Source organism: Arvicanthis niloticus, chromosome 10 (assembly GCF_011762505.2).
Source record: "Arvicanthis niloticus isolate mArvNil1 chromosome 10, mArvNil1.pat.X, whole genome shotgun sequence".
In the NCBI taxonomy this organism is placed as follows: Eukaryota; Metazoa; Chordata; class Mammalia; order Rodentia; family Muridae; genus Arvicanthis; species Arvicanthis niloticus.
The window spans coordinates 195,262-222,531 of NC_047667.1; positions in this window are offsets into that span (position 1 = coordinate 195,262).

Sequence of the window (27,270 nt, forward strand, 5' to 3'; positions counted from 1 at the left end):
AAATGGAGACCCTCGGGTGGCCCTATCAACGAGGTCATTTCCCTCCAGGAAGGAGGAAGACCAGAGTGGGCACGTATGTGACCCACATAGAATGGATGCAATCTAGCTAAAATTATCTTCTGAAGCTCAGAAAAGAGGAGGGAAGCATTTTTATACAGCCTTGTAAAGGGAATGGTCTGTAACAGAGGCACTGATTGAGCCACATGTGCACTGTCAGTAAAAAGATTAAAGGCACAATCTGGGAAAGTCTTAAAGACTTGAATAACAGCAACCAATTCTACCAACTGTGCTGAGGAAAATTTGGTCTGAAACTTAGAGACCTGTCTACCTATATTAAAGGCTGCAACCCCAGAGGAGGATCCATCTGTAAAAATCAGTGGTGCTTGAGGAATGGGGCTGTACTTAGTCACTTTAGGGAAGACCACTGCTTGGTGTTCAAGGACCTGGATAAGTTTGTCAGAGGGAGAGTGGTTATCTATCTTTCCCTGAAATGAAATACAGTTAATAGCCCATTCATCTGAGGTCTGAAGTAGCCACCGAACTTGAGCAGCATCATAGGGAATGCTGACAAGGTCAGGATCTCTACCAAAGAGCTTCAGGGAGGTCTCTCTTCCCATCCTTATGATCTGTGCCACCAAGGCAGGATAAACAGGTAGCACTTTAGAAGGGGTGGCAGGCAAATGAAGTCAATACAAAGGTTTAGTCTGTTACAACAATCCCATGGGGGCAAATATGGTGGGAAGAACCAATAGCCATAAGGGGGAGTTTGGAGAATCATAGGTAACAGTCTGTTGTTGAATGGCTTTCTCCACGAGCTTAAGGGAGAAGGTGGCCTCAGGGGTTAAGGCACGGGGAGAGGAGGGGTAAGAATCTCCTTGAAGAATATCAAATAGAGGCTTAAGTCCTCCAGTTGTTAATTTTAGATAGGGGCACAACCAATTTGTCTCCCAAGAGACGTTGAAAGACATTAATTTTTTGTAAGGAATCTTTTCTAAGTTCAATTTTTTGAGAGAGAACCTTAGAGGGGTGAAGCTCAAAACCCAATAATTAATGTGGGGGCTGTAGCTGGACCTTCTCAGGGGCAATCTGCATTCCTAGGCCTTGGAGGGCAGTTACCAACTCCTGGCCCACCCTGGGCCAGGTGGTCTCATCAGGGCTAGCCAGAAGAATGTCATCCATATAATGGACAATATATAACTCAGGGTATTTAAGGTGAAAAGGTCAGTGGCCTGGGCCACAAACTTTTTTTGGTACTATTGTCCCTGCCTTGAGGTAGGACCCTCCACTGAATTCATGGAGATGGCCCAATGCAATTAACAACAGGAAGGCTACAGGCAAAACGTTTACAATCCTCTGGGTGTAAGGGGATGCAGTAAAAACAATCTTTCAAATCAATAACCATCTTATTATAACTCCTAGGTATTGCCACAAGGGAGGGGAGGCCAGGCTGGAGGGCTCTCATTGAGATAATAGTCTTGTTAATTTCTCTGAGGTCCTGGAGCAGTCTTTATTTGTCCCCTTTCTATTGTATCACAAAATGGATGTATTCCAAGGGGAGATGGAGGGTTCAATGTGGCCAGTTTCTAATTGTTCCTGCAACAACTGCATGGCTGCTAAAAGTTTATGTTGAGGGAGGGACCATTGGTCGACCCAGACATGGAAATCTGACTTCCAGGTGATCTTATCTGTCTTGAGTGCAGGGGAAGCAATGGTCCTTAAGAAAATCTTGAATCATAACCTAGTCCTGAGCATGAGGTTTTTGGTGTAACAGCAATTGGGGTGGGGATCCCTTGGTTGCATCTGCCCAAGACTTGCCCAGGGATGAACCCCTGGTCCAGCATCTGGTGGGTAACAACTGCAGAGGGGCTAAGCATAAGAACTCCCATTTGACTCAATATATCTCGACCCCATAAGTTTATAGGGAATCCAGGTACAATGAATGGTCTAACATGTCCAGTATTACCCTCGGGATCCTCCCAAGTGAGCAACTGGGAGCTTTGAAGGGTGTTGGTGGACTGGCCAATGCCTTGAAGGTGAGTTAAAGAAGGTTGACAGGGCCAAGAGGAGGGCCAAGAGGCCTGTGAAATGACTATGGAGTCCGTTCCTGAGTCAAGTATGCCCTCAAAGTTTTTGCCATTAAGTTTCAGTTTTAATTGTGGGCACCCTTTTGAGAGTCTTTAGACCCAATAGACATCAGAAAACTCAGGGGTGGAAACACCCCGGGATGGGACCAAGGAAGGTGTGGAGGTGTCTACTGGAAGGGGAAAGGCCTGTGCAAGGCACTGTCCTGGCGAATGTGAAGGGGCCCTCTAGAACTAGTGGCCAATACTTTAATTTCTCCAGAGTAATCGTTATCAACGATTGAAGGGAAAATGGTAATGCCTTGGAGTGTGGCAGATGCTCTGCCCAAGATAAGATAATAAGTCTGGGGTGGGGGAGGCCCAAAGACACCATTAGGGATCATCTGAACTCCTCCTCCAGCTTCTAATATTGTATTGGAGGAGGCACAGAGGTCCAATCCTGCAGTCCCTGGGGTAGCCCTACAGAGGGCTGTGGCTGGTTTGGGAGCTGTTGATGGAAGGCTTGATGTGGCCCTGCCTGGCTGTTTTCCGAGGCTGGCAGGAAGGAGACTGACTAAGGGGTCTGGGTCTGTCTCCGCATCCCGTTTCCCTGAAGGGGATGGAGAGGTTGGCGAAAATATCAGTTTTGGAACAGCAGGCAGTAGCCCAATATTTGCCTAGCCTGCAGTGAAGGCAAGGGGTCATTGGAAGTGAACACTCTCCCTTCCATTGAGATGGGGGCTGAGCCATGGGTTTACCCTGAGGGCACTGTTTAGCAAAATGTCCCAGGTGACCACATCTAAAACATGTGGATGCGTTTGCCCCACTACTAGTAGCTGTAGTGGCCACTCCCACAGCCAGATTGATGGCTTGTGAGACCTTCTGTGCAAAGGGATCTACATCCTTGCAGATATGAATCATCTCATCCAAATCTTTATTTTTATATTTTCCTTGAAGGGCAGCCCTACAGGCAGAGTTAGCATTTTCATAAGCAAGCTGATGAAGAAGTTTATTGTCTCCCTGGCCAGGTCCCAAGGATATCTCAGCTGCCTCCAGGAGGTGAGCAACAAATTCTGAAAATTCTTCTTGATTGCCCTGAATGATCTTGGTCAAGGGGGAAAGGACAGATCCTTTCATGGGAATGGCTCTCCAGGCATTCATATCTGCTGAGGAAGACTGAGCCAAGAGACCCAGAGAAAAATTTTGCTGTATTTGGTTAGAGGCATAATTCCCTCAACCTAGGAGTTTATCAAGTGTCCATTTATTGGAGGGTGAGCATGAGCTTGAGAGATTGACTTGTGCCTGAGACCTGCAATGATCTGACCAATCATCCTGCCAGGAGAGAAATTGTCCCTGAGTTATTATGGCCTGGGCAACTGTCAACCACTCATTGGGTGTTAAATATTCACCTGCCCCAAGGCTTTCAAGAAGGGAAAGAGTGAAGGGAGCATTGGGCCCATAATTCCTAACAGCCGAATTTAATTTTTCTAACTGTTTAAAATGGAGTTTTTTAAAGATTGTAGGATTCTCCATAGGGCACACGTTTTCATTTTCTGTCATGGCTCTGCCTTCATCCCTGCTTCCACCTTCTGGCTCTGTTTCATCCTCATCTCCAGAAGACGACCTCTGTCCCCAATTGGGGGCAAGAAGGCTGGGAAGGTTTATGAGAGGACCATGAAGAGGAAGGGGGCATGGGGCATGAGGAGGAAGAAGGAATGGCAGGCATGTGGCTGTGTGAACGCTGAGCACTAGACCAGGAACGGGGAGGGAGTGGCAGGGTCTGTGAGGAGCTAGAATCAGGAGCTGCAGTTGTCTGAGGAGGGATACCCTGAAAGTGAGTGACAGGGAAAACCAAACATTGAGAGTCTGGTGCAGGGGAGGAGGAACAAAGGGCTGAGAGCCGTGAGATTTACTCCTGAAGGTGGAGGATGTCTGCCAATTCATAGACCTGAGAAGAAAGGCAGGTCTTCATGTCAGAGAGAGAAACAGACAGGGTAGCAGGGAAAGTAAAAACCGCAGACATAAGAAGTGATGTGGAGACCGAGGGAACTGGCATTAGTGTGGGAACAGCTGTAGTGTCAGAATCCAAAGGCTCTGATTCAGAAGCCCCAGATGCGGCTGGAAAGGCGGGGGAAGGGCACGCTGAGGCTAAGGCTGAGGCTGAGGCTGAGGCTGAGGCTGAGGCTGAGGCTGAGGCTGAGGCTGGAGGGGTGAGGGCAGAGACAAAGCAAGTAGGGCGGGAAGGGGGCAAGTGCTGTGCATCAGTTGCAGCAGTGGCGGGAGATGGAGGTGAGGGTGGTGGGAACTCCAAGAGGCTGGGGAAGGTGAGCATAGAGGCAGGGGCTTCCGAAGAACAGGATTACAGTAGGAAGTTTGAGAATGAGAGATGTAAGCGTTGCCAGTGGCTAAAGGTACATACTGTGTGGGCAAAGGAGCAGTGGAAACAGAACTATGACAAGGGCGCACAGGCAAGTCCAGGGTTGAGGAATCCAAAGCTGAAAAATCAGGATAAATATGAGGAGAATCAGACGAGGAGGGAAGCTGAGACTCATGAGGCATATCAATAAATGTAAAAGGAACAGAAGCCTGAGATTTCGGGCAGGAGAAACCGGCGGAGACAGGACGCGATTGTGATAAGCAGTATTCTGCGACCTACAAGAGCTGGCGTTTACCTGAGTTTCTGTCAGCATCCTCAATAATGTCCCTAATAATACCCCAAAATGAGAAATTGTTGGATTAACTGCACCAACACCTTCACATTTAATTTTTATTTAGTTCATGACCCAACTTTTGCCACTTCTTAGGGTGTATGATAGGACCATCAATCATGAACCAAGGCCACTGTTCATCAATAAACACAAAGAAACTTATAAGATCTTTTTTCTTAACCCTAATTCCTCTCTCTCTGAGACTTTGTTTGAGGTCCTTTATAAAGGACGCCTCCTTCAACAGTGAATGGCCCATTCTTATGGGATGGAATGAAAATGAAGCTTACCCCGAGGAAAGCAGGTCACAGGCTATGATCCTGTTTCACTCAATCGTGCTTTAAGTCTATAAGTCTATCTGTAACTGTCAAGCCAAACCTTGTGGTTGCTAGGGAGATGAAGCTGCAGGGGACATAACTACCAAGCAGGACCTTGTGGTTGCCAGGGAGATGAAGCTGCAGGGGACATTGTGCAGGTGGGGAGAGGTAAGGGTAAGGGTAAGAGGCGAGGTTCCTGGCTTCTGAAAGTACACAACATAAATGTCCTTCCCACTGTCCACCACAGAGACCTCCTTCCCACTGTCCAGCACAGGGAGGTCCTCTCTACAGTCCATCAAAGTGATGTCCTTTCCACTGTCCACAACAGGGACGTCCTCCCCACTTTCCACAACAGGGATGTTCTTTCCACTGTCCATAAAAGGGATGTCCTACCCATGTGTACCACAGGGAGGTCCTCTCCACTGTCCACCAGAGGGACATCAAATCAACTGTCCACCACAGAAATATACTCCCCACTGTCCACAACAGTGATGTCCTTCCCACTGTACACCACAGAGATTTTCTACCCACTGCCCTCCACAGGGACATCCTACCCACTGTCTACCACAGGGATGTCCTTTCCACTGTCCACAAAAGTGATGTTCTTCCTACTGTCCACCAAAGGTACATCTTTCAACTGTCCACCACAGAGACATCCTCCCCACTGACGACAACAAGGACGACCTTCATACAGTCCACCATAGAGAATTCCTCATTGTTGTCCACCAAAGGGACATCCTTCCCACTGTCCACCACAGGGACATCCTCCAAATTGTCCACCACAGTGACATCCTTTTCACCATTCACTACTGAGACATCTTACCCACTTTGCACAACAGGGACATTTTCCTGTGGACAACAGGGATATCCTCACCACTGTGCACTACAGGGATATTCTCCTTTGCACATTAGGGATGTCAGCAACACCCTCCACCCAGAGTTATAATCTGCACACTCTACGACAGGGAAATCCTCCCCACTATTCACCAAAGAAACTTCTTTCCCACTATTCACCACAGGGATGTCATCCCAAATGTCCAACACAGGAAACTCCTCTTCACTGTCCACCACAGGGATGTCCTTCCCCTGTCCACCACAGGGATGTCCTCCCCACTGTCCACAACAGGGATTTTCTTTCCACTGTTCACCACAAGGAGGTCCTTCCCAATATCGACAACAGGGAGGTCCTCCCCATTGTCCACCACAGGACCATACTACACACTGTCTACCACAGGGACATACTACCCACTGTCTACAACAAAGAGGTCCTCTCCACGGTCCACCACAAAGACGTCATTTCAATGGTCCACCACAGAAATATTCTTCCCACTGTCCACAACAGGGACCTCCTTCCCAATGTCCACCACAGGGAGGTCCTCTCTACTGTCCATCAAAGTGATGTCCTTTCCACAATCCAACACAGGTACATCCTTACCACTGTCCACAAAATATGTGTCCTCCCCACTGTCCACCACAGTTAGGTCCTCCCAACTGTCAACCACAGGGACGTTTTTTCCACGGTCCACAAAACAGATGCCTTCCCACTGTCCACCACAGGGATATCCTCCTGTGTCCTACAAGGACATCCTTACCACTGTCCACAACATGGTTGTCCTCAACAATATGCACTACAGGGAAGTCCTCACCACCATCCACCACAAGAATAAACTCTGCATTGTAAACCACAGGGACATCCTACCCACTGTCCACCATAGGCAGGTCCTTCCCTCTGTCCACCACAGGGACATCCTTCTGTCTGTCCACCACAATGATGTCCTCTCCACTGTCCTCCAAAGGGACGTCCTTCCAACTGTCGACCACAAGGACGTCATTTCAACTTTCCACCGAAGGGGAGACCTCTTCACTGTCCAACACAGTGATGTCCTTCCCACTGTACACCACAGGGACATCCTCCTGTGCACAACAGGGATGTTCTTACCACTGTCCAACCCAGAGATGTCTTCTGCACTCCCCACTACAAGGACATACTTTTCACTGTCCATCAAAGAGACATTCTCTTGTGTACCACAGGAGCATTGCCCTTACTGTCCACAAGGCTGTCATCCACACTGTCCACCACAGTGACATCCTCTCAACTCTCCAACACAGGGACATCCTTCCAACTGTCCACAACATGGATGTCCTCTCAACTATCAAACACAGCAAAGTCCTTCCCACTGTAAACAACAGGGACATCCTCCCCACTGTCCACCACAGGGATGTCCTTCCCACTTTCCACCTAAGTGACTTCCTTCCCACTGTCCACAAGAGGGACATTCTTCCCACAGTTCACCACAAGGAGGTCTTTCCCAATGTCCACAACAGAGATGTTTTTCCCACAGTCAACAACATAAATGTCCTTCCCACTGTCCACCACACGGACCTCCCTCTCACTGTTCACCACAGGGAGGTGCTTTCTACTGTCCATCAAAGTGATGTAGTTTCCACTGTCAACCACAGGGACGCCCTCCCCACTGTCCACAACAGGGATGTTCTTTCCACTGTCCACCACAGTGATGTCCTGCCCATTGTCAACCACAGGTCCATACTCTAACGCGCACACCCGAGGCCCTTACCACCCGTGGAGAAATCACGAGAAGCACGATTCGGGTAGTTACTGCAAAACGAGGCTTTTTACTCAGTATCACACACGTGGAAAACGCGGAAGGGCTGAGCTGTGGAAGGGACCTGGCTTAAATACAGTCTAGAGTGACGTATTCACTTCTGATTGGCTGTTCGCTCACCACCCAACATTCAGTGACTTTGGCACGCCTTTCTGCCTAGCAGCTGCGCAGATAATTGTTTACATCTGGAGAAGACATGAGGCTAGCGCCAACTTGGGGTGGCAGATTATATTGCGGCTTCCTACACCATACTACACACTGTCTACCACAGGGATGTACTACACACTGTCTACCACAAAGAGGTCCTCTCCACTGTCCACCACAGAGACGTCATTTCAATGGTCCACCACAGAAATATTCTCCCCACTGTCCACAACACGGACCTCCTTCCCAACGTCCACCACAGGGAGGTCCTCTCTACTGTCCATCAAAGTGATGTCCTTTCCACAGTCTACCACAGGGACGTCCTACCCAATATCCACAAAAGATGTGTCCTCCCCTCTCTCCACCACAGTTAGGTCCTCCCAACTGTCAACCACAGGGACTTTTTTTCCACGGTCCACAAAACAGATGCCCTTCCCACTGTCCACTACAAGGATATCCTCCTGTGTCCTACAAGGACATCCTTACCACTGTCCACAACAAGGTTGTCCTCAACAATATGCACTACAGGAAAGTCCTCAACACCGTCCACCACACAAATATCCTTTGCACTGTAAACCACTGGGACATCCTACCCACTGTCCACCACAGGCAGGTTCTCCCCTTTGTCCACCACAGGGACATCCTTCTGTCTGTCCACCACAATGATGTCCTCTCCACTGTCCTCCAAAGGGACGTCCTTCCAACTGTCAACCACAAGGACGTCATTTCAACTTTCCACCGAAGGGGAGACCTCTTCACTGTCCACCACAGGGATGTTCTTTCCACTGTCCACCACAGGGATATCCTCCTGTGTCCTACAAGGACATCCTTACCACTGTCCAACCCAGAGATATCTTCTGCACTTCCCACTACAAGGACATCCTTTTCACTGTCCACCAAAGAGACATTCTCTTGTGCACCAAAGGAGCATTGTCCTTACTGTCCAAAAGGCCATCATCCACACTGTGCACAACAGGGAAATCCTCTAAACTCTCCAACACAAGGACATCCTCCCAACTGTCCACAACACGGATATCCTCTCAACTATCAAACACAGCGAAGTCCTTCCCACTGTAAACAACAGGGACATCCTCCCCACTGTGCACCACAGGGACATCCACCTGTGCACAACTGGGATATCCTAACCACTGTCTACCACAGGGATGTCCTCCCCACTGTCTACAACAGGGATGTCCTTCCCATTGTACACCACATGGACATCCTCTAGTTGTCCCACAAAAGAACTTCCTTCCAACAGTTAACCACAGGGACATCTTCCTAACTGTCCACCACACAAATATGTTCCCCACTATCCAATACAGAAACAACCATCACACTGTACACAACAGGGATATACTCCCCACCTTCCTCCAAAACGATGTTTATCCCAATGTTCACAACAGAAATGTCCTACACATGGTCCACCACAGAGATATCATCCCAACTTTCCAACACAAGGAGTTCCTCCCCACCGTCCACCACAGGGACCTTCTTCCCACTGTCCACCAAAGGGACATCCTTCCTACTATCCACAACACAGACATCTTCCCCACTGTCCACCACATGGACATTCTTCACACTGTCCACCACAGGGATGTCCTACCCCACAGTCCACCAGAGTGTGGTCCTCCCCACTGTCCAACACAAGGACATCCTCCTGTGCACAAGAGGGATGTCCTCACCATTGTGCACCACAGGGACATATTTTGCATTGTTTGCCACAGGGACGTCATTCCTACTGTCCACAAAAGTGAGGTTCTCCCTGCTGTCCAACACAGGGGCATCCTTACCACTGTCCATGACAGGGTCGTCCTCACCAGTGTCCACCATGGGTATGTCCTTCCCATTGTTCACTAGAGGGACATCTTCCCCAATGTGCACAAAAGAGACATCCTTTTACTGTCCATCACAGGGATGTCCTTCCCACTGTCCACCACAGAGAGCATCTCCCTGCTCTCCACCAAAGGGACAGTGTTCCCACTGTCCACCATAGAACGTCCTTTCCACTGTCCACCACAGGTACATCCTCTCCACTGTCCACCAGAGGGGAAAATCCTTCCCACTGTCCACCACATGGAGTTCCTCCCTAATGACCACCAGAGGGACATCCTTCCTACTGTTTACCACAAGGAGGTCTTTCCCAGTGTCCACAACAGGGACATCCTTCCGACAGTCCACAACATATATTTCCTTCCAACGTCAACCACAGGGACCTCCTTCTCACTGTCCACCACAGGGAAGTGCTCTATACTGTCCACCACAGGTATGTCCCTTACACTGTCCACCAGAGTTATGTCCTCTGCCCTGTCCACAACAGGCATATCAATTCCATGGTCCACGACAGGGACCTCCTTCCCACTGTACACCACAGGGGAGTCCTCTCTACTGTCCACCACAGGGATGTCCTTTACACTGTTCACCAAAGCGACGTCATCCACACTGTCCACAACAGGCATGTCCTTCCCACTGTCCAGCAAAGAAAGGTACACCCTGCTGTCCACAACAGGAACGTACTTCCCAATGTTCACTAAATGATGTCCTCCCCTATGTCCATCAGAGAGACCTCCTACCCACTGTTCACCACATGGTGTTTCTCCCCAATGTCCACGCAAGGAACATGCTTCCCACGGTACACCACACCAAAGTCCTTCCAAATGTCCACAACATGGATGTCCTTCCCACAATCCAAAACATAAATGTCCTTCCTCACTGTCCAACACATAGACCTACTGTCCACAAAGAGGACGTCTTTCCCACTTTCCACCTCAGTGATATCCTCTCCTCAGATCATAACAGGGATATCCTTTCCACTGCCCACCACAAGGAGGTCCTCCCCACTGTCCAGGATAGGCATACCCTTCCCACTATCCAACACAAAGAGGTCTTTCCCAATGTCCACAACAGGGACATCCTTCCCAATGTCCACAACATATATGTCCTTCCCACTGTCCACCACAAAGACCTCCTTCCCATGGTCCACAACAGGGAAGACCTATCTACTGTCCATTACAGGAATATGCTTTGCACAGTTGACCTCATTGACGTCCTCTGCTCTGTCCACAACAAATATGTACATCCCACTGTCCACCACAGAAAAGTCCTCTCCAGTGTCCACCACAGGAAGGTCCTCCCCTTTGTCCACCAAAGGGATGTCCTTTCCACTGTACACCAAATAGATGTCCTTCCTACTGTCCACCACAGGGCCATCCTCCTGTGTACCACAATAATATACTTACCACTGTCCACAACATGCTTGTCCTCAGCAATGTCCACTACAGGGACCTCCTCACCACTGTCCACAACATGAATATTTTCCACACTGTAAAACACAGGGACATCTTACACATTGTCCACCACAGGGAGGTCCTCCCCACTGTCCACAACAGGAACATTCTTCTGCCTGTCCACCACAGTGATGTCCTCCCCACTGTACATATCAGGGACATCCTCATGTGCACAACAGGGATGTTCTTACCACTGTACTTTCCAGAGATGTCCTCTGAACTCCCCACTACAATGACACCCTTCTCAATGTCCACCAAAGAGACATTCTCTTGTGCACCACAGGAACTTTGCTCTTACTACAAGTTCTTACTACAGTCTACAAGTCTGTCTTCTGCGCTGTCCAACACACTCTTCATCATTGTCCATCACTGAACATCTTTTTCACTGTCAACCAAAGAGAGGTCCTCCCAGCTGTCCACCACAGTGACGTCCTTCCAACTGTCCACAACAGTAAAGTCCTCCCCACTGTCCAAAACATGGATTTCCTCCCCACTGTCCACCATATGGACATCCTACCCACTAGTCATCACAGGGAGGTCCTTCCTACTGTCAACAATAGAGAGGTCCTCCCAGCTGTTCCAAACAGGAACATTCTTCTCACTGTTCCCCACAAGGACATCCTCCCCACTGTGCACCACAGGGACATCCTCCTGTTCACAACAGTGATGTCCTCACCCTTGTGCACCACAGGAACATCTACCTTTGCACACCAGGAATGTCCTCACCACAGTTTAACCCAGAGATATCCTCTGCACACTCCAAGTCAGGGACATCATATCCAATGTCCACCAAAGGACGTTCTCCTTTGCACTAGAGAAACTTCCTCAACACTCTCCACCAAAGGACGTCCTCTCCATTGTCCACCAAACGAACGTATTCCCCAAAGTCCACTAAAGAGAAGTCCTTTCTACTGTCCACAATAGGGACATCCTTCCCACTGTCCACCACAGAGAGTTCCTCCCAGCTCTCCACCACAGCTCTCTCACTGTTCACCACAAGGACATCCTCCCCACTGTGCACAACAGGGACATCCTCCCGTACACAACAGGGATGTCCTCACCCTTGTGCACCACGGGAACATCTTCCTGTGCACACCATGGATGTCCTCACCACTGTCTACCCCAAAGATGTTCTCCTCACAATCCACGACAAGGACATCATTCCCAATGTCTACCAAAGGGACATTCTCCTTTGCCCCAGAGAAACATCATCACCACTGTCCAACACAAGATATCCTGACCACTGTCCACCACAGGGACGTACTCCCCACTGTCCACCTAAGGGAAGACCTCTCCACTGTTTACAGCAGGGACATTTTTCCAACTATCCACCCCAGGGGGTCCTTCCCACTGTCCACCAGAAAGACATCCTTCCAACTGTCTACCACAGGACTTATTCCTCAGTATCAACCAAAGGGACGTCCTCCCCACTGTCCACCACAGGGACGTTTTCCACACGGTCCAACACAGGGGTGTCCTCACCAAGGTTCACTACAGGGACATACTTCCTACTGTCCACCACAGGGAGGTCCTCCCCACTCTCCACAACATGGATGTCCTTCCCACTGTAAAACAAAGAAATGTCCTTCCCACTGTCCACCACAGGGACGTCTTTTTATTTGTCGAATACACTGGTATCCACCCTACTGTCCGCCACAGGGAAGTCCTCGCAACCATCCTCCACAGGAAGGTCCTCCCCATAGTCCACCACACAGATGTCCTCCACAGTGTAATCCACAGGCATGTCCTCCTCAGTGTGCACTACAGTGAAGTACTCACCACTCTATAACACAGGGATGTCCTTCCCACTGACCACATCTGTGACTACCTCCCCACTTTCCATCACAGGGATATCCTACTCACTGTCCACCACAGAAAGGTTCTCCCTGATGTCCACCACAGGGACATCCTTACCACTATTTACCACAGGGTCGTCCTCACCAATTTCCACCAGTGGGAAATCCTTCCCACTGTTCACCACAGGAACATCCTTTCAACTGTGCACCACAGAAATGTTTCTTTCTTTCTTCTGTGCATAACAGAAATGTTCTTACCACTGTCCATTGAAGAGATGTCCACTGCACTCTCCACTCCAGGCAAATACTTCCCACTGTCCACCAAAGAGACGTTTTCTTGTACACCACAGGAACATCCTCCCCACTGTCCACAATGTCATCATCACCACTGTCCTCCACAGTGATGTGCTCTGCACTCTCCAAAACAGGGCCATCATTCCCAAGGTCCACCAAAATAGTGTTTTCCTGTGCATGACAGAAACGTCCTCCCCACGGTCCACCACAGAGATGTCCTCATCACTGTCCAGCACAGGGATCCCAACTATCCAAAACAGAGTGCTCCTCTTCACTGTCCACCACAGAGATGTCCTTCCCACAGTCCACCACAGAGAGTTCCTCCCAGCTGTCCACCACAGGGATGTCCTCTCACCTCTCTACCAGAGGGATATCCTTTCCACTGTGCACCACAAGGAGGTCCTACCCAATGTCCACAGAAGTGACATCCTTTTTAAAATCCACAACATAAACATCTTTCTCACTTTCCAGAACAGGGATATCCTTCTTACTGTCTACAAAAGGGAGGTCCTCTCTACTGTCCACCACAGTGATGTCCTGTCCACTGTCCACCACAGAGACGTCCTCCTCACTGTCCAGCACAAGGACATCCTTCCCACTGTCCAGCACAGAAACCACCACCCCACTGTCCACCACGGGAATGTCCTACACTTGGTCAGCCACAGGGACATCCTGCCCAATGTTCACCACAGGGATGTTCTCACCAATGTCCAACATATTGTTATCCTCAGCACTCTTCACCAGAGGGACATCTTTCCCCTGTCAACCACAAGATGTCCACCGGACTGTCCACCACAGAGATGTTTTCCCACTGTCCACAACAGGGACATTCTCACCAATGTCCACCACAGGGGTGTGCTTTTCCATAGTTCAAAACAGAAACATCCCTTCTGTCTTCTCTCTCTTGATGCCCTTCTGTTTTCTCCTCTCTCTGGATTCCCTTCTGTCTGCTCCTCTCTCTGGATGCCGTTCTATCCTCACCTCTCTCTGGGTGCCCTTCTGTCTTCTCCTCTCTTTGGATGCACTTCTGTTCTCTCCTCTCTCTCTGGATTCCCTATTTTTCTTCTCCTCTCTCTGGATGCCCTTCTGTCATCTCCTCTCTCTGGATGACCTTCTGTCTTCTCCTTTCTACGAATGCCCTTCTGGTCTCTCCTCTCTATGAATGCCCTTCTGGTCTCTCCTCTCTCTGGATTCACTTCTGTCTTCTCCTTCTCTGGATGCCCTTCTGTTCTCTCCTCTCTCTGGATTCACCTCTGTCTTCTCCTTCTCTGGATGCCTTTCTGTTCTCTCCTCTTTCTGGATGCCCTTCTGTTCTCTCCTCTATCTAGATGCCCTTCTGTCTTCTCCTCTCTCTGTATGGCCTTCTGTACTATTTTATGTGGATGCCCTTTTTTCCTCTCCTCTCTCTGGAGGCCCTTCTGCTCTCTACTCTGTGGAGGAAATTCTGTCCTCTCCTCTCTCTAGATGCTCTTCTGTCTTCTCCTCTTTCTGGATGTCCTTCTGTTCTCTGCTCTCCCTAAATGCCCTTCTGTCTTCTCCTCTATCCCTATTCATTTCTGTTCTCTCGTCTTTCCCAATGCCCATCAATCCTCTTCTCTCTCTGGATGTCCTTCACTCTTATGCTCTCTCTGGATGGGCTTCTGTTCTCTCCTCTTTTGGATTCTCTCCTGTACCCTCATCTCTGCGGATGTGCTTCTGTTCTCTCTTCTCTCGGGATGTCCTTCTGTCCTTGCCTCTCTCTGGATGCCTTCTTTCTTCTCATTTCTCTGGTTGCCCTTCTGTTCTTTCCTCTCTCTGGATGCCCTTTGTCCTCTCCTCTCTCTAGATACCCTTCTATTCTATACTCTCTCTGGCTGCCCTTCTGTTCTCTCCTCTGTCTGGATGCCCTTGTGTCCTCTTCTCTCTCTGGATGCCCTACTGTACTCTCCTCTCTATGGATTCCCTTCTGTCTTCTCCTATCTCTGGATGACCTTCTGTTCTCTTCTCTCCCTGGATGCCCTTCTGTCCTCTCCTCTCTCAGGATGCTCATCTGTCCTTGTCTCCATCTAGATTCCTTCTCTCTTCTCCTCTTTCCGGATGCCCTTCTCTTCTCTCCTCTCTCTGGAAGCCCTTCTGTCTTCTCTGCTCTCTGGATGCCCTTCTGTTTTCTCCTCTCTCTAGATACCCTTCTGTTCTCTCCTCTATCTAGATGCCCTTCTGTTCACTCCTCTATCTAGATGCCCTTCTGTATTGTCCTCTCTATGTATGGCCTTCTTCACTTTTTGCTGTGGATGGCCTTCTGCCCTCTCCTCTCTCTGGATGCCCTTCTTTTCTCTCTTCTCTCTGGAGACCATACTGTCCTCTCCTCTATCTGGATGCCCTTCTGTCTTCTCCTATCTCCCGATGCCCTTCTGTCTTCTCTTAATTCTGGATACCCTTCTCTTCTCTGCTCTCTCTACATGCCCTTCTGTCCTCTATTCTCTCTAGATGCCCTTATGTTCTCTCCTCTTTCTGGATTCTCTAATATTCTATCATCTCTCTGAATGTGCTTTTATTCTCTTTTCTCTCAGGATGTCCTTATGTCCTCTCTGCTCTGAATGCCCTTCTGTCTTCTTTCTCTGGATGCCCTTCTGTTCTCTCCTCTCTCTGGATGCCCTTCTGTTCTCTCCTCTCTCTGGATGCCCTTGTGTCCTCTACTCTCTCTAGATGCCCTTCTGATTTCTCAGCTCTCTTGATTCCATTCTGTTCTCTCCTCTCTCTGGATTCCCTTCTGCTCTCTCTCTCTGGATGCCCTTCTGTTCTCTCCTCTCTCTGGATTCCCTTCTGTCTTCTCCTTTCTCTTGATGCCCTTCTCTTCATTCTCCTCCTGGATGCCCTTCTGTCCTCTCCTGTCTCTGGATTCCCATCTGTCTTCTCCTCTCTCCCTATGTCCTTCTGTTCTCTTGTCTCTCCGGCCTCCCTTCTATCTTCCTCTCTCTGGATGCCGTTCTGTTCTCTCCTCTCTCTGGATGCCCTTCTGTTCTCTCCTCTCTCCAGATGCCCTCTTGTCTTCTTCTCTCTCTGGATGCCCTTCTACTCTCTCCTCTCTCTGGATGCCCTTATGTTCTCTCTCCTGTCTCTGGATGTTTTTCTGTCTTCCCTGCTCTCTGGATACTGTTCTATTCTCTAATCTCCCTGGATTCCCTTCTGTTTTCTCTGCTCTATGAATGCCCTTCTATTCTCCTCTCCCTGTGGATGTGTTTCTGTCTTCTCCTCTCTCTGGATGCCCTTCTGTTTTCTCTTCTCTCTGGATGCCCTTCTGACCTCTCCTCTCCATGTATGCCTTTCTGACTTCTAATCTCTCCTGATGGATTTCTGTTCTATCCTCTCTCTGGATCCATTCTGTCCTCTCCTCTCTCTGGATGCCCTTCTTCACTCTCCTCTCTCTGGATGCCCTTCTGTTCTGTTCTCTCTCTAGATTCCCTGTTTGTCTTCTCCTCTCATGGGATGCCCTTTTCTTCTCTATCTCTAGATGCCCTTCTGTCCCCTATTCAATCTGGATGCTTCTCTGTTCTCTCCTCTCACTGATGCCATTCTGTCCTCTCATCTCTCTGGATGCCCTTCAGTCTTCTCTCTCCAGATGCCCTTCAGTCCTCTTCTCTCTCTGGATGTCCTTCAGTTTTCTGCTTTCTCTGAATGGGCTTCTGTTCTCTCCTCTTTCTGGATTATCTAATGTTCTATCATCTCTCTGAATCGGCTTCTGTTCTGTCTTCTCTCAGGATGTCCTTATGTACTATCTTCTCTCTGAATGCCCTTTTGTCTTCTCCTTTCTCTGGATGCCCTTCTGTTCTATCCTCTCTCTGGATGCCCATTTACCCTCTCCTTTCTATGAAAACCCTTCTGTTCTCTCCTCTCTGTTGATGTCCTTCTGTTCTCTCCTCTCTCTGGATGTCTTTGTGTCCTCTTCTCTCTCTGGATGCCCTTCTGCTTTCTCCTCTATCTAGATGCCCTTCGGTTCTCTCCTCTCTCTGGATTCTCATCTGTCTTCTCCTCTCTCTGGATGCCATTCTGTGTCCTCCTCACTCCCTATGCCTTTCTGTTCTCTCGTCTCCCCGGCTTCCCTTCTATCTTCTCCTTTCTCTGGATACCCTTCTGTTCTCTCTGCTCTCCGGATGCCCTTCTGTCTTCTCTCTCTGGAAGCCCTTTTGTTCTCTCCTCTCACTAGAAGCCCTTCTGCTCTCTCCCCACTCTGGATGCACTTTTGTTCTCTCCTCTCACTGGATTCGCTTCTGTCTTCTCCTCTCTCTTGATGCCATTCTGGTCTCTCTGCTCTCTGGATTCCCTTCTGTTCTCTCCTCTTTCTGCATGCACTGCTGTTCTCTCCTCTATTTAGATGCTCTTCTGTCTTCTCTTCTCTCTGTATGGCTTTCTGTACTATTTTATTTGGATGCCCTTTTTTCCTCTCCTCTCTCTGGATGTTCTTCTGCTCTGTCTTCTCTCTGGAGGAAATTCTGTCCTCTCCTCTCTCTGGATGCCCTTCTGTCTTCTCATATCTCCCGATGCCCTTCTGTCTTCTCCTATTTCTGGATGCCCTTCTGTTCTCTGCTCTCTTTAGATGCCCTTCTGTCTTCTCCTTTCTATAGTTGCCCTTCTGTTCTCTCCTCTCTCTCTGGATGCCCTTTTGTCTTCTCCTCTCTCTGGATACCCTTCTGTTCTATCCTCTCTCTGGATGCCCTTCTGTTCTCAACTCTCTCTAAACGGCCTTGTGTCCTCTTCTCTCTCTGGATGCCCTTCTGTTCTCTCCTCTCTCTGGATTCCCCTCTGTCTTCTCCTCTCTTTGGATGACCTTCTGTTCTCTTATCTCCCTGGATGCCCTTCTGGCCTCTCCTCTCTCAGGATGCACATCTGTCCTCTTCTCCATCTAGAATACTTCTCTCTTCTCCTCTTTCCAGATGCCCTTCTGGTCTCTTCTCTCTCAGGAAGCCCTACTGTCTTCTCTGCTCTCTAGATGCCCTTCTGTACTCTCCTCTCTCTAGATACCCATCTGTTCTCTCCCCTATCTAGATGCTCTTCTGTCTTCTCCTCTCTCTGTGTGGCCTTCTTTGCTCTTTTCGGTGGATGCCCTTCTGTCCTCTCCTCTATCTGGATGCCCTTCTGTCTGTTCCTATCTCCCGGTGCCCTTCTGTCTTCTCCTCTTTCTGGATAGCATTCTGTTCTCTGATCTCTATACATGCCCTTCTGTCCTCTATTCTCTCTGGATGGCCTTATGTTCTCTCCTCTTTCTGGATTCTCTAATGTTCTATCATCTCTCTGAATGTGCTTCTGTTCTCTCTTCTCTCTGGATGTCCTTATGTTCTGTCCTCTCCTCTCTCTGGATGCCCTTCTGTCTTCTCCTCTCTCCCTATGCCCTTCTGTTCACTCGTCTCTCTGGCTTCCCTTCTGTCTTTTCCTCTCTCTGGATGCCGTTCTGTTCTCTCCTCTCTCTGGATGCCCTTCTGTTCTCTCGTATCTCTGGCTTCCCTTCTGTCTTCTCCTCTCTCTGGATGCCATACTGTTCTCTCCTATCTCTGGATGCCCTTCTGTCTTCTCCTCTCGCTGGATGCCCTTCTCTTCTGTCCTCTCTTTAGATGACCTTCTGTCCTCTATTCTCTCTGATTGCCTCTCTGTTTTCTCATTTCTCTAGATGCCCTTCTTCACTCTCCTCTCTCTGGATGCCCTACTGTCCTCTCTTCTCCCTGGATGTCCTTCTGTCCTCTTTTCTCTCTGGATTCCTTTCTGTTCTCTCCTCTCTCTGGATTCCCTGTTTGTCTTCTCCTCTTGCTGGATGCCATTCTCTTCTTTCCTCTCTCTAGATGCCCTTCTGTACTCTATTCTCTCTGGATGCCTCTCTGTGCTCTCCTCTCTCTGGATGCCCTTCTTCACTCTCCTCTCTCTAGATGCCCTTCTGTCCGCTCCTCTCTCTAGATGCCCTTCTGTCTTTTCCTCTCTCCCTATGCCCTTCTGTTCTTTCATCTCTCCCAATGCCCTTCTGTCTTCTCCTCTCTCTGGATTCCTGACAATTTTCTCCTCACTCTGGATATTCTTCTGTCTTCTCTTCTGTCTAGATGCCCTTCTGTACTCTCCTCTCTCTGGATCCCTTTTTGTCCTCTCTCTTCAGATGCCCTTCAGTCCTCTTCTCTCTCTGGATGACCCTCAGTCATCTGCTTTCTCTGGATGGGTTTCTGTTCTATCCTTTCTGGATTCTCTAATGTTATATCATCTCACTGAATGTGCTTCTGTTCTATCTTCTCTCCGGATGTCCTTATGTCCTCTCCTCTCTCTGAATGCCCTTCTTTTTCTCCTTTCTATGGATGCCATTCTGTTCTATCTTCTTTCTGGATGCCCTTTTGTCCTCTCTTCTCTATGGATACCCTTCTGTTCTCTCTTCTTTCTGGTTGCCATTCTGTCTTCTCCTCTCACTATGCCCTTCTGTTCTCTCATCTCTCCTGATTCCCTGCTGTCTTCTCCTCTTTCTGGATGCCCTACAATTTTCTCCTCACTCTGGATATCCTTCTGTCTTATCTTCTCTCTAGATGCTCTTCTGTTCTCTTCTCTCACTGGAAGCCATTCTGTGTTCTCCTTTCTCTGAATGCCCTTCTGTCTTCTCTCTCCAGATGCTCTTCAGTCCTCTTCTCTCTCTGGATGCCCTTCTGTTGTCTCCTCTCTCCGGATGCTCTTCTGTCTTCTCCTCTCTCTGGATGCTCTACTGTCCTCTCCTCTCTCCAGATGCCCTTCTGTCTTCTCCTCTCTCTGGATGTCCTTTTGTTCTCTCCTCTCTCCGGATGCCCTTCTGTCTTCTCCTCTCTCTGCATGCCCTTCTATCCTCTCCTCTATCTGGATGCCCTTCTGTCTTCTCCTCTCACTGGATGTCCCTTTTTCTCTCCTCTCTCGGGATGCCATTCATCCCTCTCCTCTCTCTGGATGCCCTTCTGTTTTCTACTCCGTCTGGATGCCCTTTTGTCCTCTCCTCTATCTGGATGCCCTTCTGTCTTCTCCTCTCCCCCTATGCCCTTCTGTTCTCTCGTCTCTGGAGCTTCCCTTCTGTCTTCTCCTCTGTCTGGATGCCTTTCTGCTCTCTTTTCTCTCTGGATGTCCTTCTGTCCTCTCCTCTCTCCGGATGCCCTACTGTCTTCTCATCTCTCTGGATGCCCTTCTGCTTTCTTCTCTCTGGATGCCCTTATGTTCTCTCCTCTCTCTGGATGTTCTTCTGTCTTCTCCGCTCTCTGGATACTGTCCTATTCTCTAATCTCCGTGGATGCCATTCTTTTTTCTCTGCTATCTGAATGCCCTTCAGTTCTCCTCTCTCTGTGGTTGTGTTTCTGTCTTCTCATCTCTCTGGGTGCCCTTCTGTTCTCTCCTCTCACTGGATGCCCTTCTGATCTCTCCTCTCCATGGATCTCTTTCTATCATCTCCTCTCTCTTGATGGCTTTCTTTTCTTTCCACCTGCTGTATACATTCTGTCCTCTTCTTTCTCTGGATGCCCTTCTTCACTCTCCTCTCTGTTGATGCCATTCTGACCTCTCCTCTCCATGGATGCTTTTCTCTCTTCTCCTCAGTCCTTATGGCTTTCTGTTCTCTCCTCTCTTTGGATCTATCTCTCCTCTCGTCTCTCTGGATGCCCTTCTTTACTCTCCTCTCTCTAGATGCCCTTCTGACCTCTCTTCTCCCTGGATCCCCTTCTGTCCTCTTTTCTCTCTGGATGCCCTTCTGTTCTCTCATCTCTCTGGATTCCCTGTTTGTCTTCTCCTCTCTTTGCATGCCCTTAATTTCTCTCCTCTCTCTAGATGCCCTTCTGTCCGCTATTCTCTCTGGATGCCTCTCTGTCCTCTCATCTCTCTGGATGCCCTTCTGTGCTCTCCTCTCTCTGGATGCCCTTCTGTCCTCTCCTCTCTGTATGCCCTTCTGTCTTCTCCTCTCTCCGTATGCTCTTCTGTTTTCTTGTCTCTAATGATGCCCTTCTGGCTCCTCCTCTCTCTGGATGCCCGACCATTTTCTCCTCACTCTGTATATCCTTCTGTCTTCTCTTCTCTCTAGATGCCCTTCAGTTGACTGATCTCACTGGATGCCCTTGTATCTTCTCACTCCGGATGCCCTTCAGCCCTCTTGTCTATCTGGATGTGCTTCAGTCTTCTGCTCTCTCTGGATGGGCTTCTGTTCTCTTATCTTTCTGGATTATCTAATGTTCTACCATCTCTCTGAATGTGCTTCAGTTCTCTCTTCTCTCGGGACGTCCTTATGTCCTCTCCTTTTAGTGAATGCCCTTCTGTCTTCTCCTTTCTCTGGAAGCCCTTCTGTTCTATCCTCTCTCTGGATGCCCTTTTGTCCTCTCCTCTCTATGGATACCCTTCTGTTCTCTCCTCTCTCTTGATGCCCTTCTGTTCTCTCCTCTCTCTGGATGCCCTTGTGTCCTCTTCTCTCTCTCTAATGCTCTTCTGCTCTCTTCTCTCTCTGGATGCCCTTCTATTCTCTCCTCTCTCTGGAATCCCTATTTTTCACCTCTTGTATCTCGATACCCTTCTATCATCTCCTCTCTCTGGATGACCTTCTGTGTTCTCCTCTCTCCCAATGCCCTTATGTTCTCTCCTCTCTCCGAATGACCTTCTCTTCTCTCCTCTCTCTGCATTCGCTTCTGTCTTCTCCTTCTATGGATGCCCTTCTTTTTTCTCCTCTTTCTTGGTGCCCTTCTGTTCTCTCCTCTCTCTGGATGGGCTTCTGTCTTCTCCTCTCTCTAGATGCCCTTCTGTCTTCTCCTCTATCCGGATGCCCTTCAGTCCTCTTTTCTCTCTGGATGTCCATCAGTCTTCTGTTCTCTATGGACGCATTTATGTTCGATCCTCTTTCTGGGTTCTCTCCTGTTCTCTCTTCTCTCTGGATGTGCTTGTTCTCTCCTCTCTCTGGATGCCCCTCTGTCTTCTCCCCTCTCTGGATGCCATTATGTTCTCTCCTCTCTGTGCATAAGTTTCTGTCTTCTCCTTTCTCTGGATGCTATTCTGTTTTCTCCTCTCTCTGTATGCCCTTCTGTCTTCTCCTCTCTCTGGGTGGCTTTCTGTTCTCTACACTCTCTGGATCCCTTCTGTCCTCTCCTCTAACTGGATGCCCTACTTCACTCTCCTCTCTCTGGATGCCCTTCTTCACTCTCCTCTCTCTGGATGCCCTTCTCTTCTCTCCTCTCTCTAGTTGCCCTTCTGTCCTCAATTCTCTCTGGATGCCTTTCTGTTCTCTAGTCTCTCTGGATGCCCTTCTTTGCTCTCCTCTCTCTGGATGCCCTTCTTTGCTCTCCTCTGTCTGGATGCCGTTCTGTCTTCTCCTATCTCTGGATGCCCGACAATTTTCTCCTCACTCTGGATAACCTTCTGTCTTCTCCTCTCACGAGATGCCCTTCTGTTGTCTCGTCTCAATGGATGCCATTCTGTCATCTCCTCTCTCTGGATGCCATTCAGTCTTCTCCTCTCTCTGGATTCCCTTCAGTCCTCTTCTTTCTCTAGATGTCCGTCCGTCAGTCTTCTGCTCTCTCTGGATGGGCTTCTATTCTCTCTTCTTTCTGGATTCTCTCCTGTTCTCTCATCTCTCTGGATGTGCTCCCGTACTTTCTTCTCTCTAGATGCCCTTCTGTTCTCTCCTCTTTCTGAATGCCCTTCTGTCTTCTCCTCTCTCTGGAAGCCCTTTTGTTCTCTCCTCATTCTGGATGCCCTTCTGTTATCTCCTCTCTCCAGATGCCCTTCTGTCTTCTTCTCTCTCTGGATGCCCTTCTGCTCTCTCCTCTCTCCAGATACCCTTCTGTCTTCTTCTTTCTCTAAATGCTCTTGTGCTCTCTCCTCTCTCTGGATGCCCTTCTGTTCTCTCCTCTTTCTAGATGCCCTCCTGTTCTCACCTCTCTCTGGGTGCCCTTCTGTCTTTTTCTCTCTCGATGCCCTTCTGCTCTCTCCTCTCTCTGAATGCTCTTCTGTTCTCTCCTGTCTCTGGATGCCCTTCTGTCTTCTCCTCTCTCTGGATGCCCTTCTTCTCTTTCCTCTCTCTGGATGCCCTTATGTTCTCTCCTCTCTCAGGATGGCCTTCTATCTTCTGCTCTCTCTTGATGTCCTTCTTCTCTCTCCTCTCGATTGAAGACCTTCTGTTCTTTCCTCACTGTGGATTCCCTTCTGTCTTATCCTCTCTATGGATGCCCTTCTGTTCTCTCCTCTTTCTCAATGCCCTTTTGTTCTCTCCTCTCTCCGGATGCCCTTCTGTCTTCTCCTCTCACTGAATACCCTCCTGCTCTCTCCTCTTTCTGGATTCCCTTCAGTTCTCTTCTCTCTCCAGATGCCCTTCTGTCTTCTGCTCTCTCTGGATGCTCTTCTGCTTTCTCCTCTCTCTGGATGCCCTTCTGTTCTCTCCTCTCTCCGGATACCTTCTGTTTACTCCTCACACTGGATGCCCTTCGGCTCTTTCCTCTCTCTGGATGCCCTTCTGTCTTCTCCTCTCTCCCGAGGCTCTTCAGTCCTTTTCTCTCTCTGGATGTGATTCAGTCTTCTGCTCTCTCTGGATGGGCTTCTGTTCTCTCCTCTTTCTGGATTCTCTCCTATTCTCTCATCTTTCTGGATGCGCTTCTTTTCTCTCTTCTCTCGGGATGTCCATCTGTCCTCTCCTCACTCTGGATACCCTTTTGTCTTCTCCTTTCTCTGATTGCCCTTCTGTTATCTCCTCTCCCTGGATGCCCTTTTGTCCTCTTCTTTCCCTGGATGCCATTCTGTCTCTCTTCTCTCTGGATGTCCTTCTGTTCTCTCCTCTCTCCAGATGCCCTTCTCTCTTCTCCTCTTTGGATGCTAGTGTCCTCCCTCCTCTCTTTGGATAACCTTCTGTTCTCTCCTCTCTCTGGATTCCCTTCTGTCTTATCCTCTCTCTGGATGCCCTTCTGTTCTCTCCTCTTTCTGGATGCTCTTCTGCTCTCTCCTCTCTCTGGATTCCCTTCTGTCTTCTTCTCTCTCCGAATGCCCTTCACTTCTCTCCTCTCACTGGATGCCCTTCTGCTCTCTCCTCTCTCTGGATGCCCTTCTGTTTTCTCCTCTCTCCAGATGCCCTTCTGCCTTCTACTCTCTCTGGATTCCCTTCTGCTCTCTCCTCTCTCTGTAAGTCCTTCTGTTCTCTCCTTTTTCTGGATGCCCTACTGTTCTCTCCTCTCTCTGGATGCCCTTCTGTCTTCTCTCTCTGTATGACCTTCTGCTCTCTCCTCTCTCTGGATGCCCTACTCTTCTCTCCTTTTTCTGAATACCCTTCTGTTCTCTCCTTACTCTGGACACCCTTCTGTCTGCTCCTCTCTCTGGATGCCCTTCTGCTCTCTCCTCTTTCTGGATGCCCATCTGTCTTTTCGTATCTATGGATAACCTGCTTTTGTCTACTCTCTCTGGATGACCTTTTTTTTTCTCTCCTCTATCCAGATACCATTCTGTCTTCTCTTTCTGGATGCCCTTCTGTTCTTTCCTCTCTCTGGATGCCCGTCTGTCCTCTCCTCTCTCTGGATGCCCTTCTGTCTCATTATCTCTCTGGATGCCCTTCTGTTGTCTCCTCTCTCTAGATTCTATTCTGTCGACTCATCCCTCTGGATGCCCTTCTATTCTGTTCCCTCTCTGGATGATCTCCTGTTCCCTCATCTCTGTGGATGCCTTCTGTACTCTCCTCTCTCTGGAAGATCTTCTGTTCTCTCATCTCTCTGGATGCTCTCGTGTCCTCTCCTCTCTCTGGATGCCCTTCTGTTCTCTCCTCTTTCTGGATACTGTTCTTTTCTCTTCTCCCTGGATGCCATTCTATAATCTCCTCTCTCTGGATGCTCTTCTGTCTTCTCCCCACTCTGAATGCCCTTCTGTCCTCTCCTCTTTTTGGATGCCCTTCTGTTCTCTCTACTCTGCATGCCCCTTTTTCCTCTTCTCTCTCTGGATTTTCTTCTGTCCTCTAATCTCTCTGGATGCCTTTCTGTTCTGTTCTATCTATGGAGGCTCTCCTGTACTCTCATCGCTCTGGTGCCCTTCTGTTCTCTTCTCTTACTTGATGACCTTCTGTCTTCTCCTCTCTCGATGCCCTTCTGTCTTCTCAGCTCTCTGGATGCCCTTCTGTCCTTTCCTTCTATCCTCTATCCAGATGCACATCTGTCCTCTCCTCTCTCTGGATGCCCTTCTGTTTTCTCCACTGTCTGGATGCCCTTCTGTTTTCTCCTCTCTATGTAGGCCCTTCTGTCCTCTCCTCTCTCTGGATGCCCTCTGTCTTCTCCCCTCTATGTTTGCCCTTCTGTTCTCTTCTCTCTCTGACTGATCTTCTGTTTCCTCCACTCTATGGATGCCCTTCTTTTCTATCCTACTGTCCTCTCCTCTCTCTGCATATTCTTCTGTCTTTTCCTCTATCTGGATGACCTTCTGTTGTCTCTTCTCTCTGAATGACCTTCTGTTCTCTCCTCTATCCGGATGCCCTTCTGTCTTCTCCTCTTTATTGATGCCGTTCTGTTCATTACTCTGTCTGGATGACCTTCTGTCCTCTCCTCTCTCTGGATGACCTTCTGTTGTCTCTTCTCTCTGAATGACCTTCTGTTCTCTCCTCTATCCAGATGCCCTTCTGTCTTCTCCTCTTTATTGATGCCCTTCTGTTCATTATTCTGTCTGGATTCCATTCTGTCCTCTCCTCTCTCTGGATGCCCTTCTGTTTTCACCTCTCTATGGATGCCCTTCTGTCTTCTCCTCTTTCTACATGCCTTTCTGTTCTCTCATCCCTCAGAATGTCCTTCTGTACCCTTCTCCCTCTGGATGTTCTTCTGTTGTCTCCTCTCTCTGGATGTGCTTCTGTTCTCTCCTCTCTCTAGATGCCTTTCTGTCTTCTCCATGCTCGGGATGCCCTTCTGTTCTCTCTATTCTCTCTGGAGGCCATTCTGTCCTCTCCACTCTCTGTATGCCCTTCTTTACTCCTTCTGTCTAGATTCCCTTCTTTCTTCTTCTCTCTCTGGTTGCCCTTCTGTTCTTTCTCACTATAGATGATCTCCTGTACTCTCATCTCTCTGGATGCCCTTCTGTTTTCTCCTCTCTCCGGATGCCCTTCTTTCTTCTCCTCTGTCTGGATGCCCTTCTGATCTCTCCTCTCTTTGGATGCCCTTCAGTATTCTCCTGTCTCTGGAGGCCTTTCTGTTCTCTCGTCTCTCTGGAGGCCCTTATTTACTCTCTTCTCTCTGGATGCCCTTCTGTTATATCCTCTCTCTTGATGCCCTTATGTCTTCTCCTGTCTCCAGATATTCTCTGTACTATCCTCTCTCCGGATGTCCTTCTGTCTTCTCCTCTCTCTGAATGACCTTCAAATATCTCAATTCTCTGGATTCCCTTTTGCCCACTCATATCTCTGTTTGCCCTTCTTTTCTCTTCTCTCTATGGATGCTCTCCTGTTCTCTCATCTTTCTGAATGCCCTTTTGTTCTCTCCTCTCTCTGGATGCCTTCTGTCTTCTCCCCTCTATGGATGCCCCTCTGTTCTCTTCTCATTCTAGATGATCTTCTGTTTCCTCCACTCTCTAGATGCCCTTGTGTTCTAGACTCCTCTGGATCTTTTTCTGTCTTCTCCTCTCCCTGTATGCCGTTCTGTCCTCTCCTCTTACTCGATGCCCTTCTGTCTTCTCCTCTCTTTGAATACCCTTCTGTGCTCTCAGCTGACTGCATGACCTTATTTCTGCTTCTCTCTTGGGATGCTCTTCTGTTCCCTCCTTTGTCTGGATGCCCTTCTGTCCGCTCCTTTCTCTCGATGCCCTTCTATCTTCTCCTCTCTGTGGATGCCCTTCTGTTCTATCCTCTATCAGATTGACCTTATTAATGCTCCTCTCTCTTGACATGCTTCTCTTCTCTCTCTGGATGCCACTCTGTCCTCTCCTCTCACTCGATGCCCTTCTGTCTTCTCCTCTCTTTGTATGCCCTTTTGTCCTCTCCGCTGACTGCATGACCTTCTTTCTGCTCCACTCCCTGGATGCTCTTTTGTTCTCCCTTCTCTATGTAGGCCCTTCTGTCCTCTCCTCTCTCTGGATGCACTTTGGTTTTCTCCTTTACCTTCT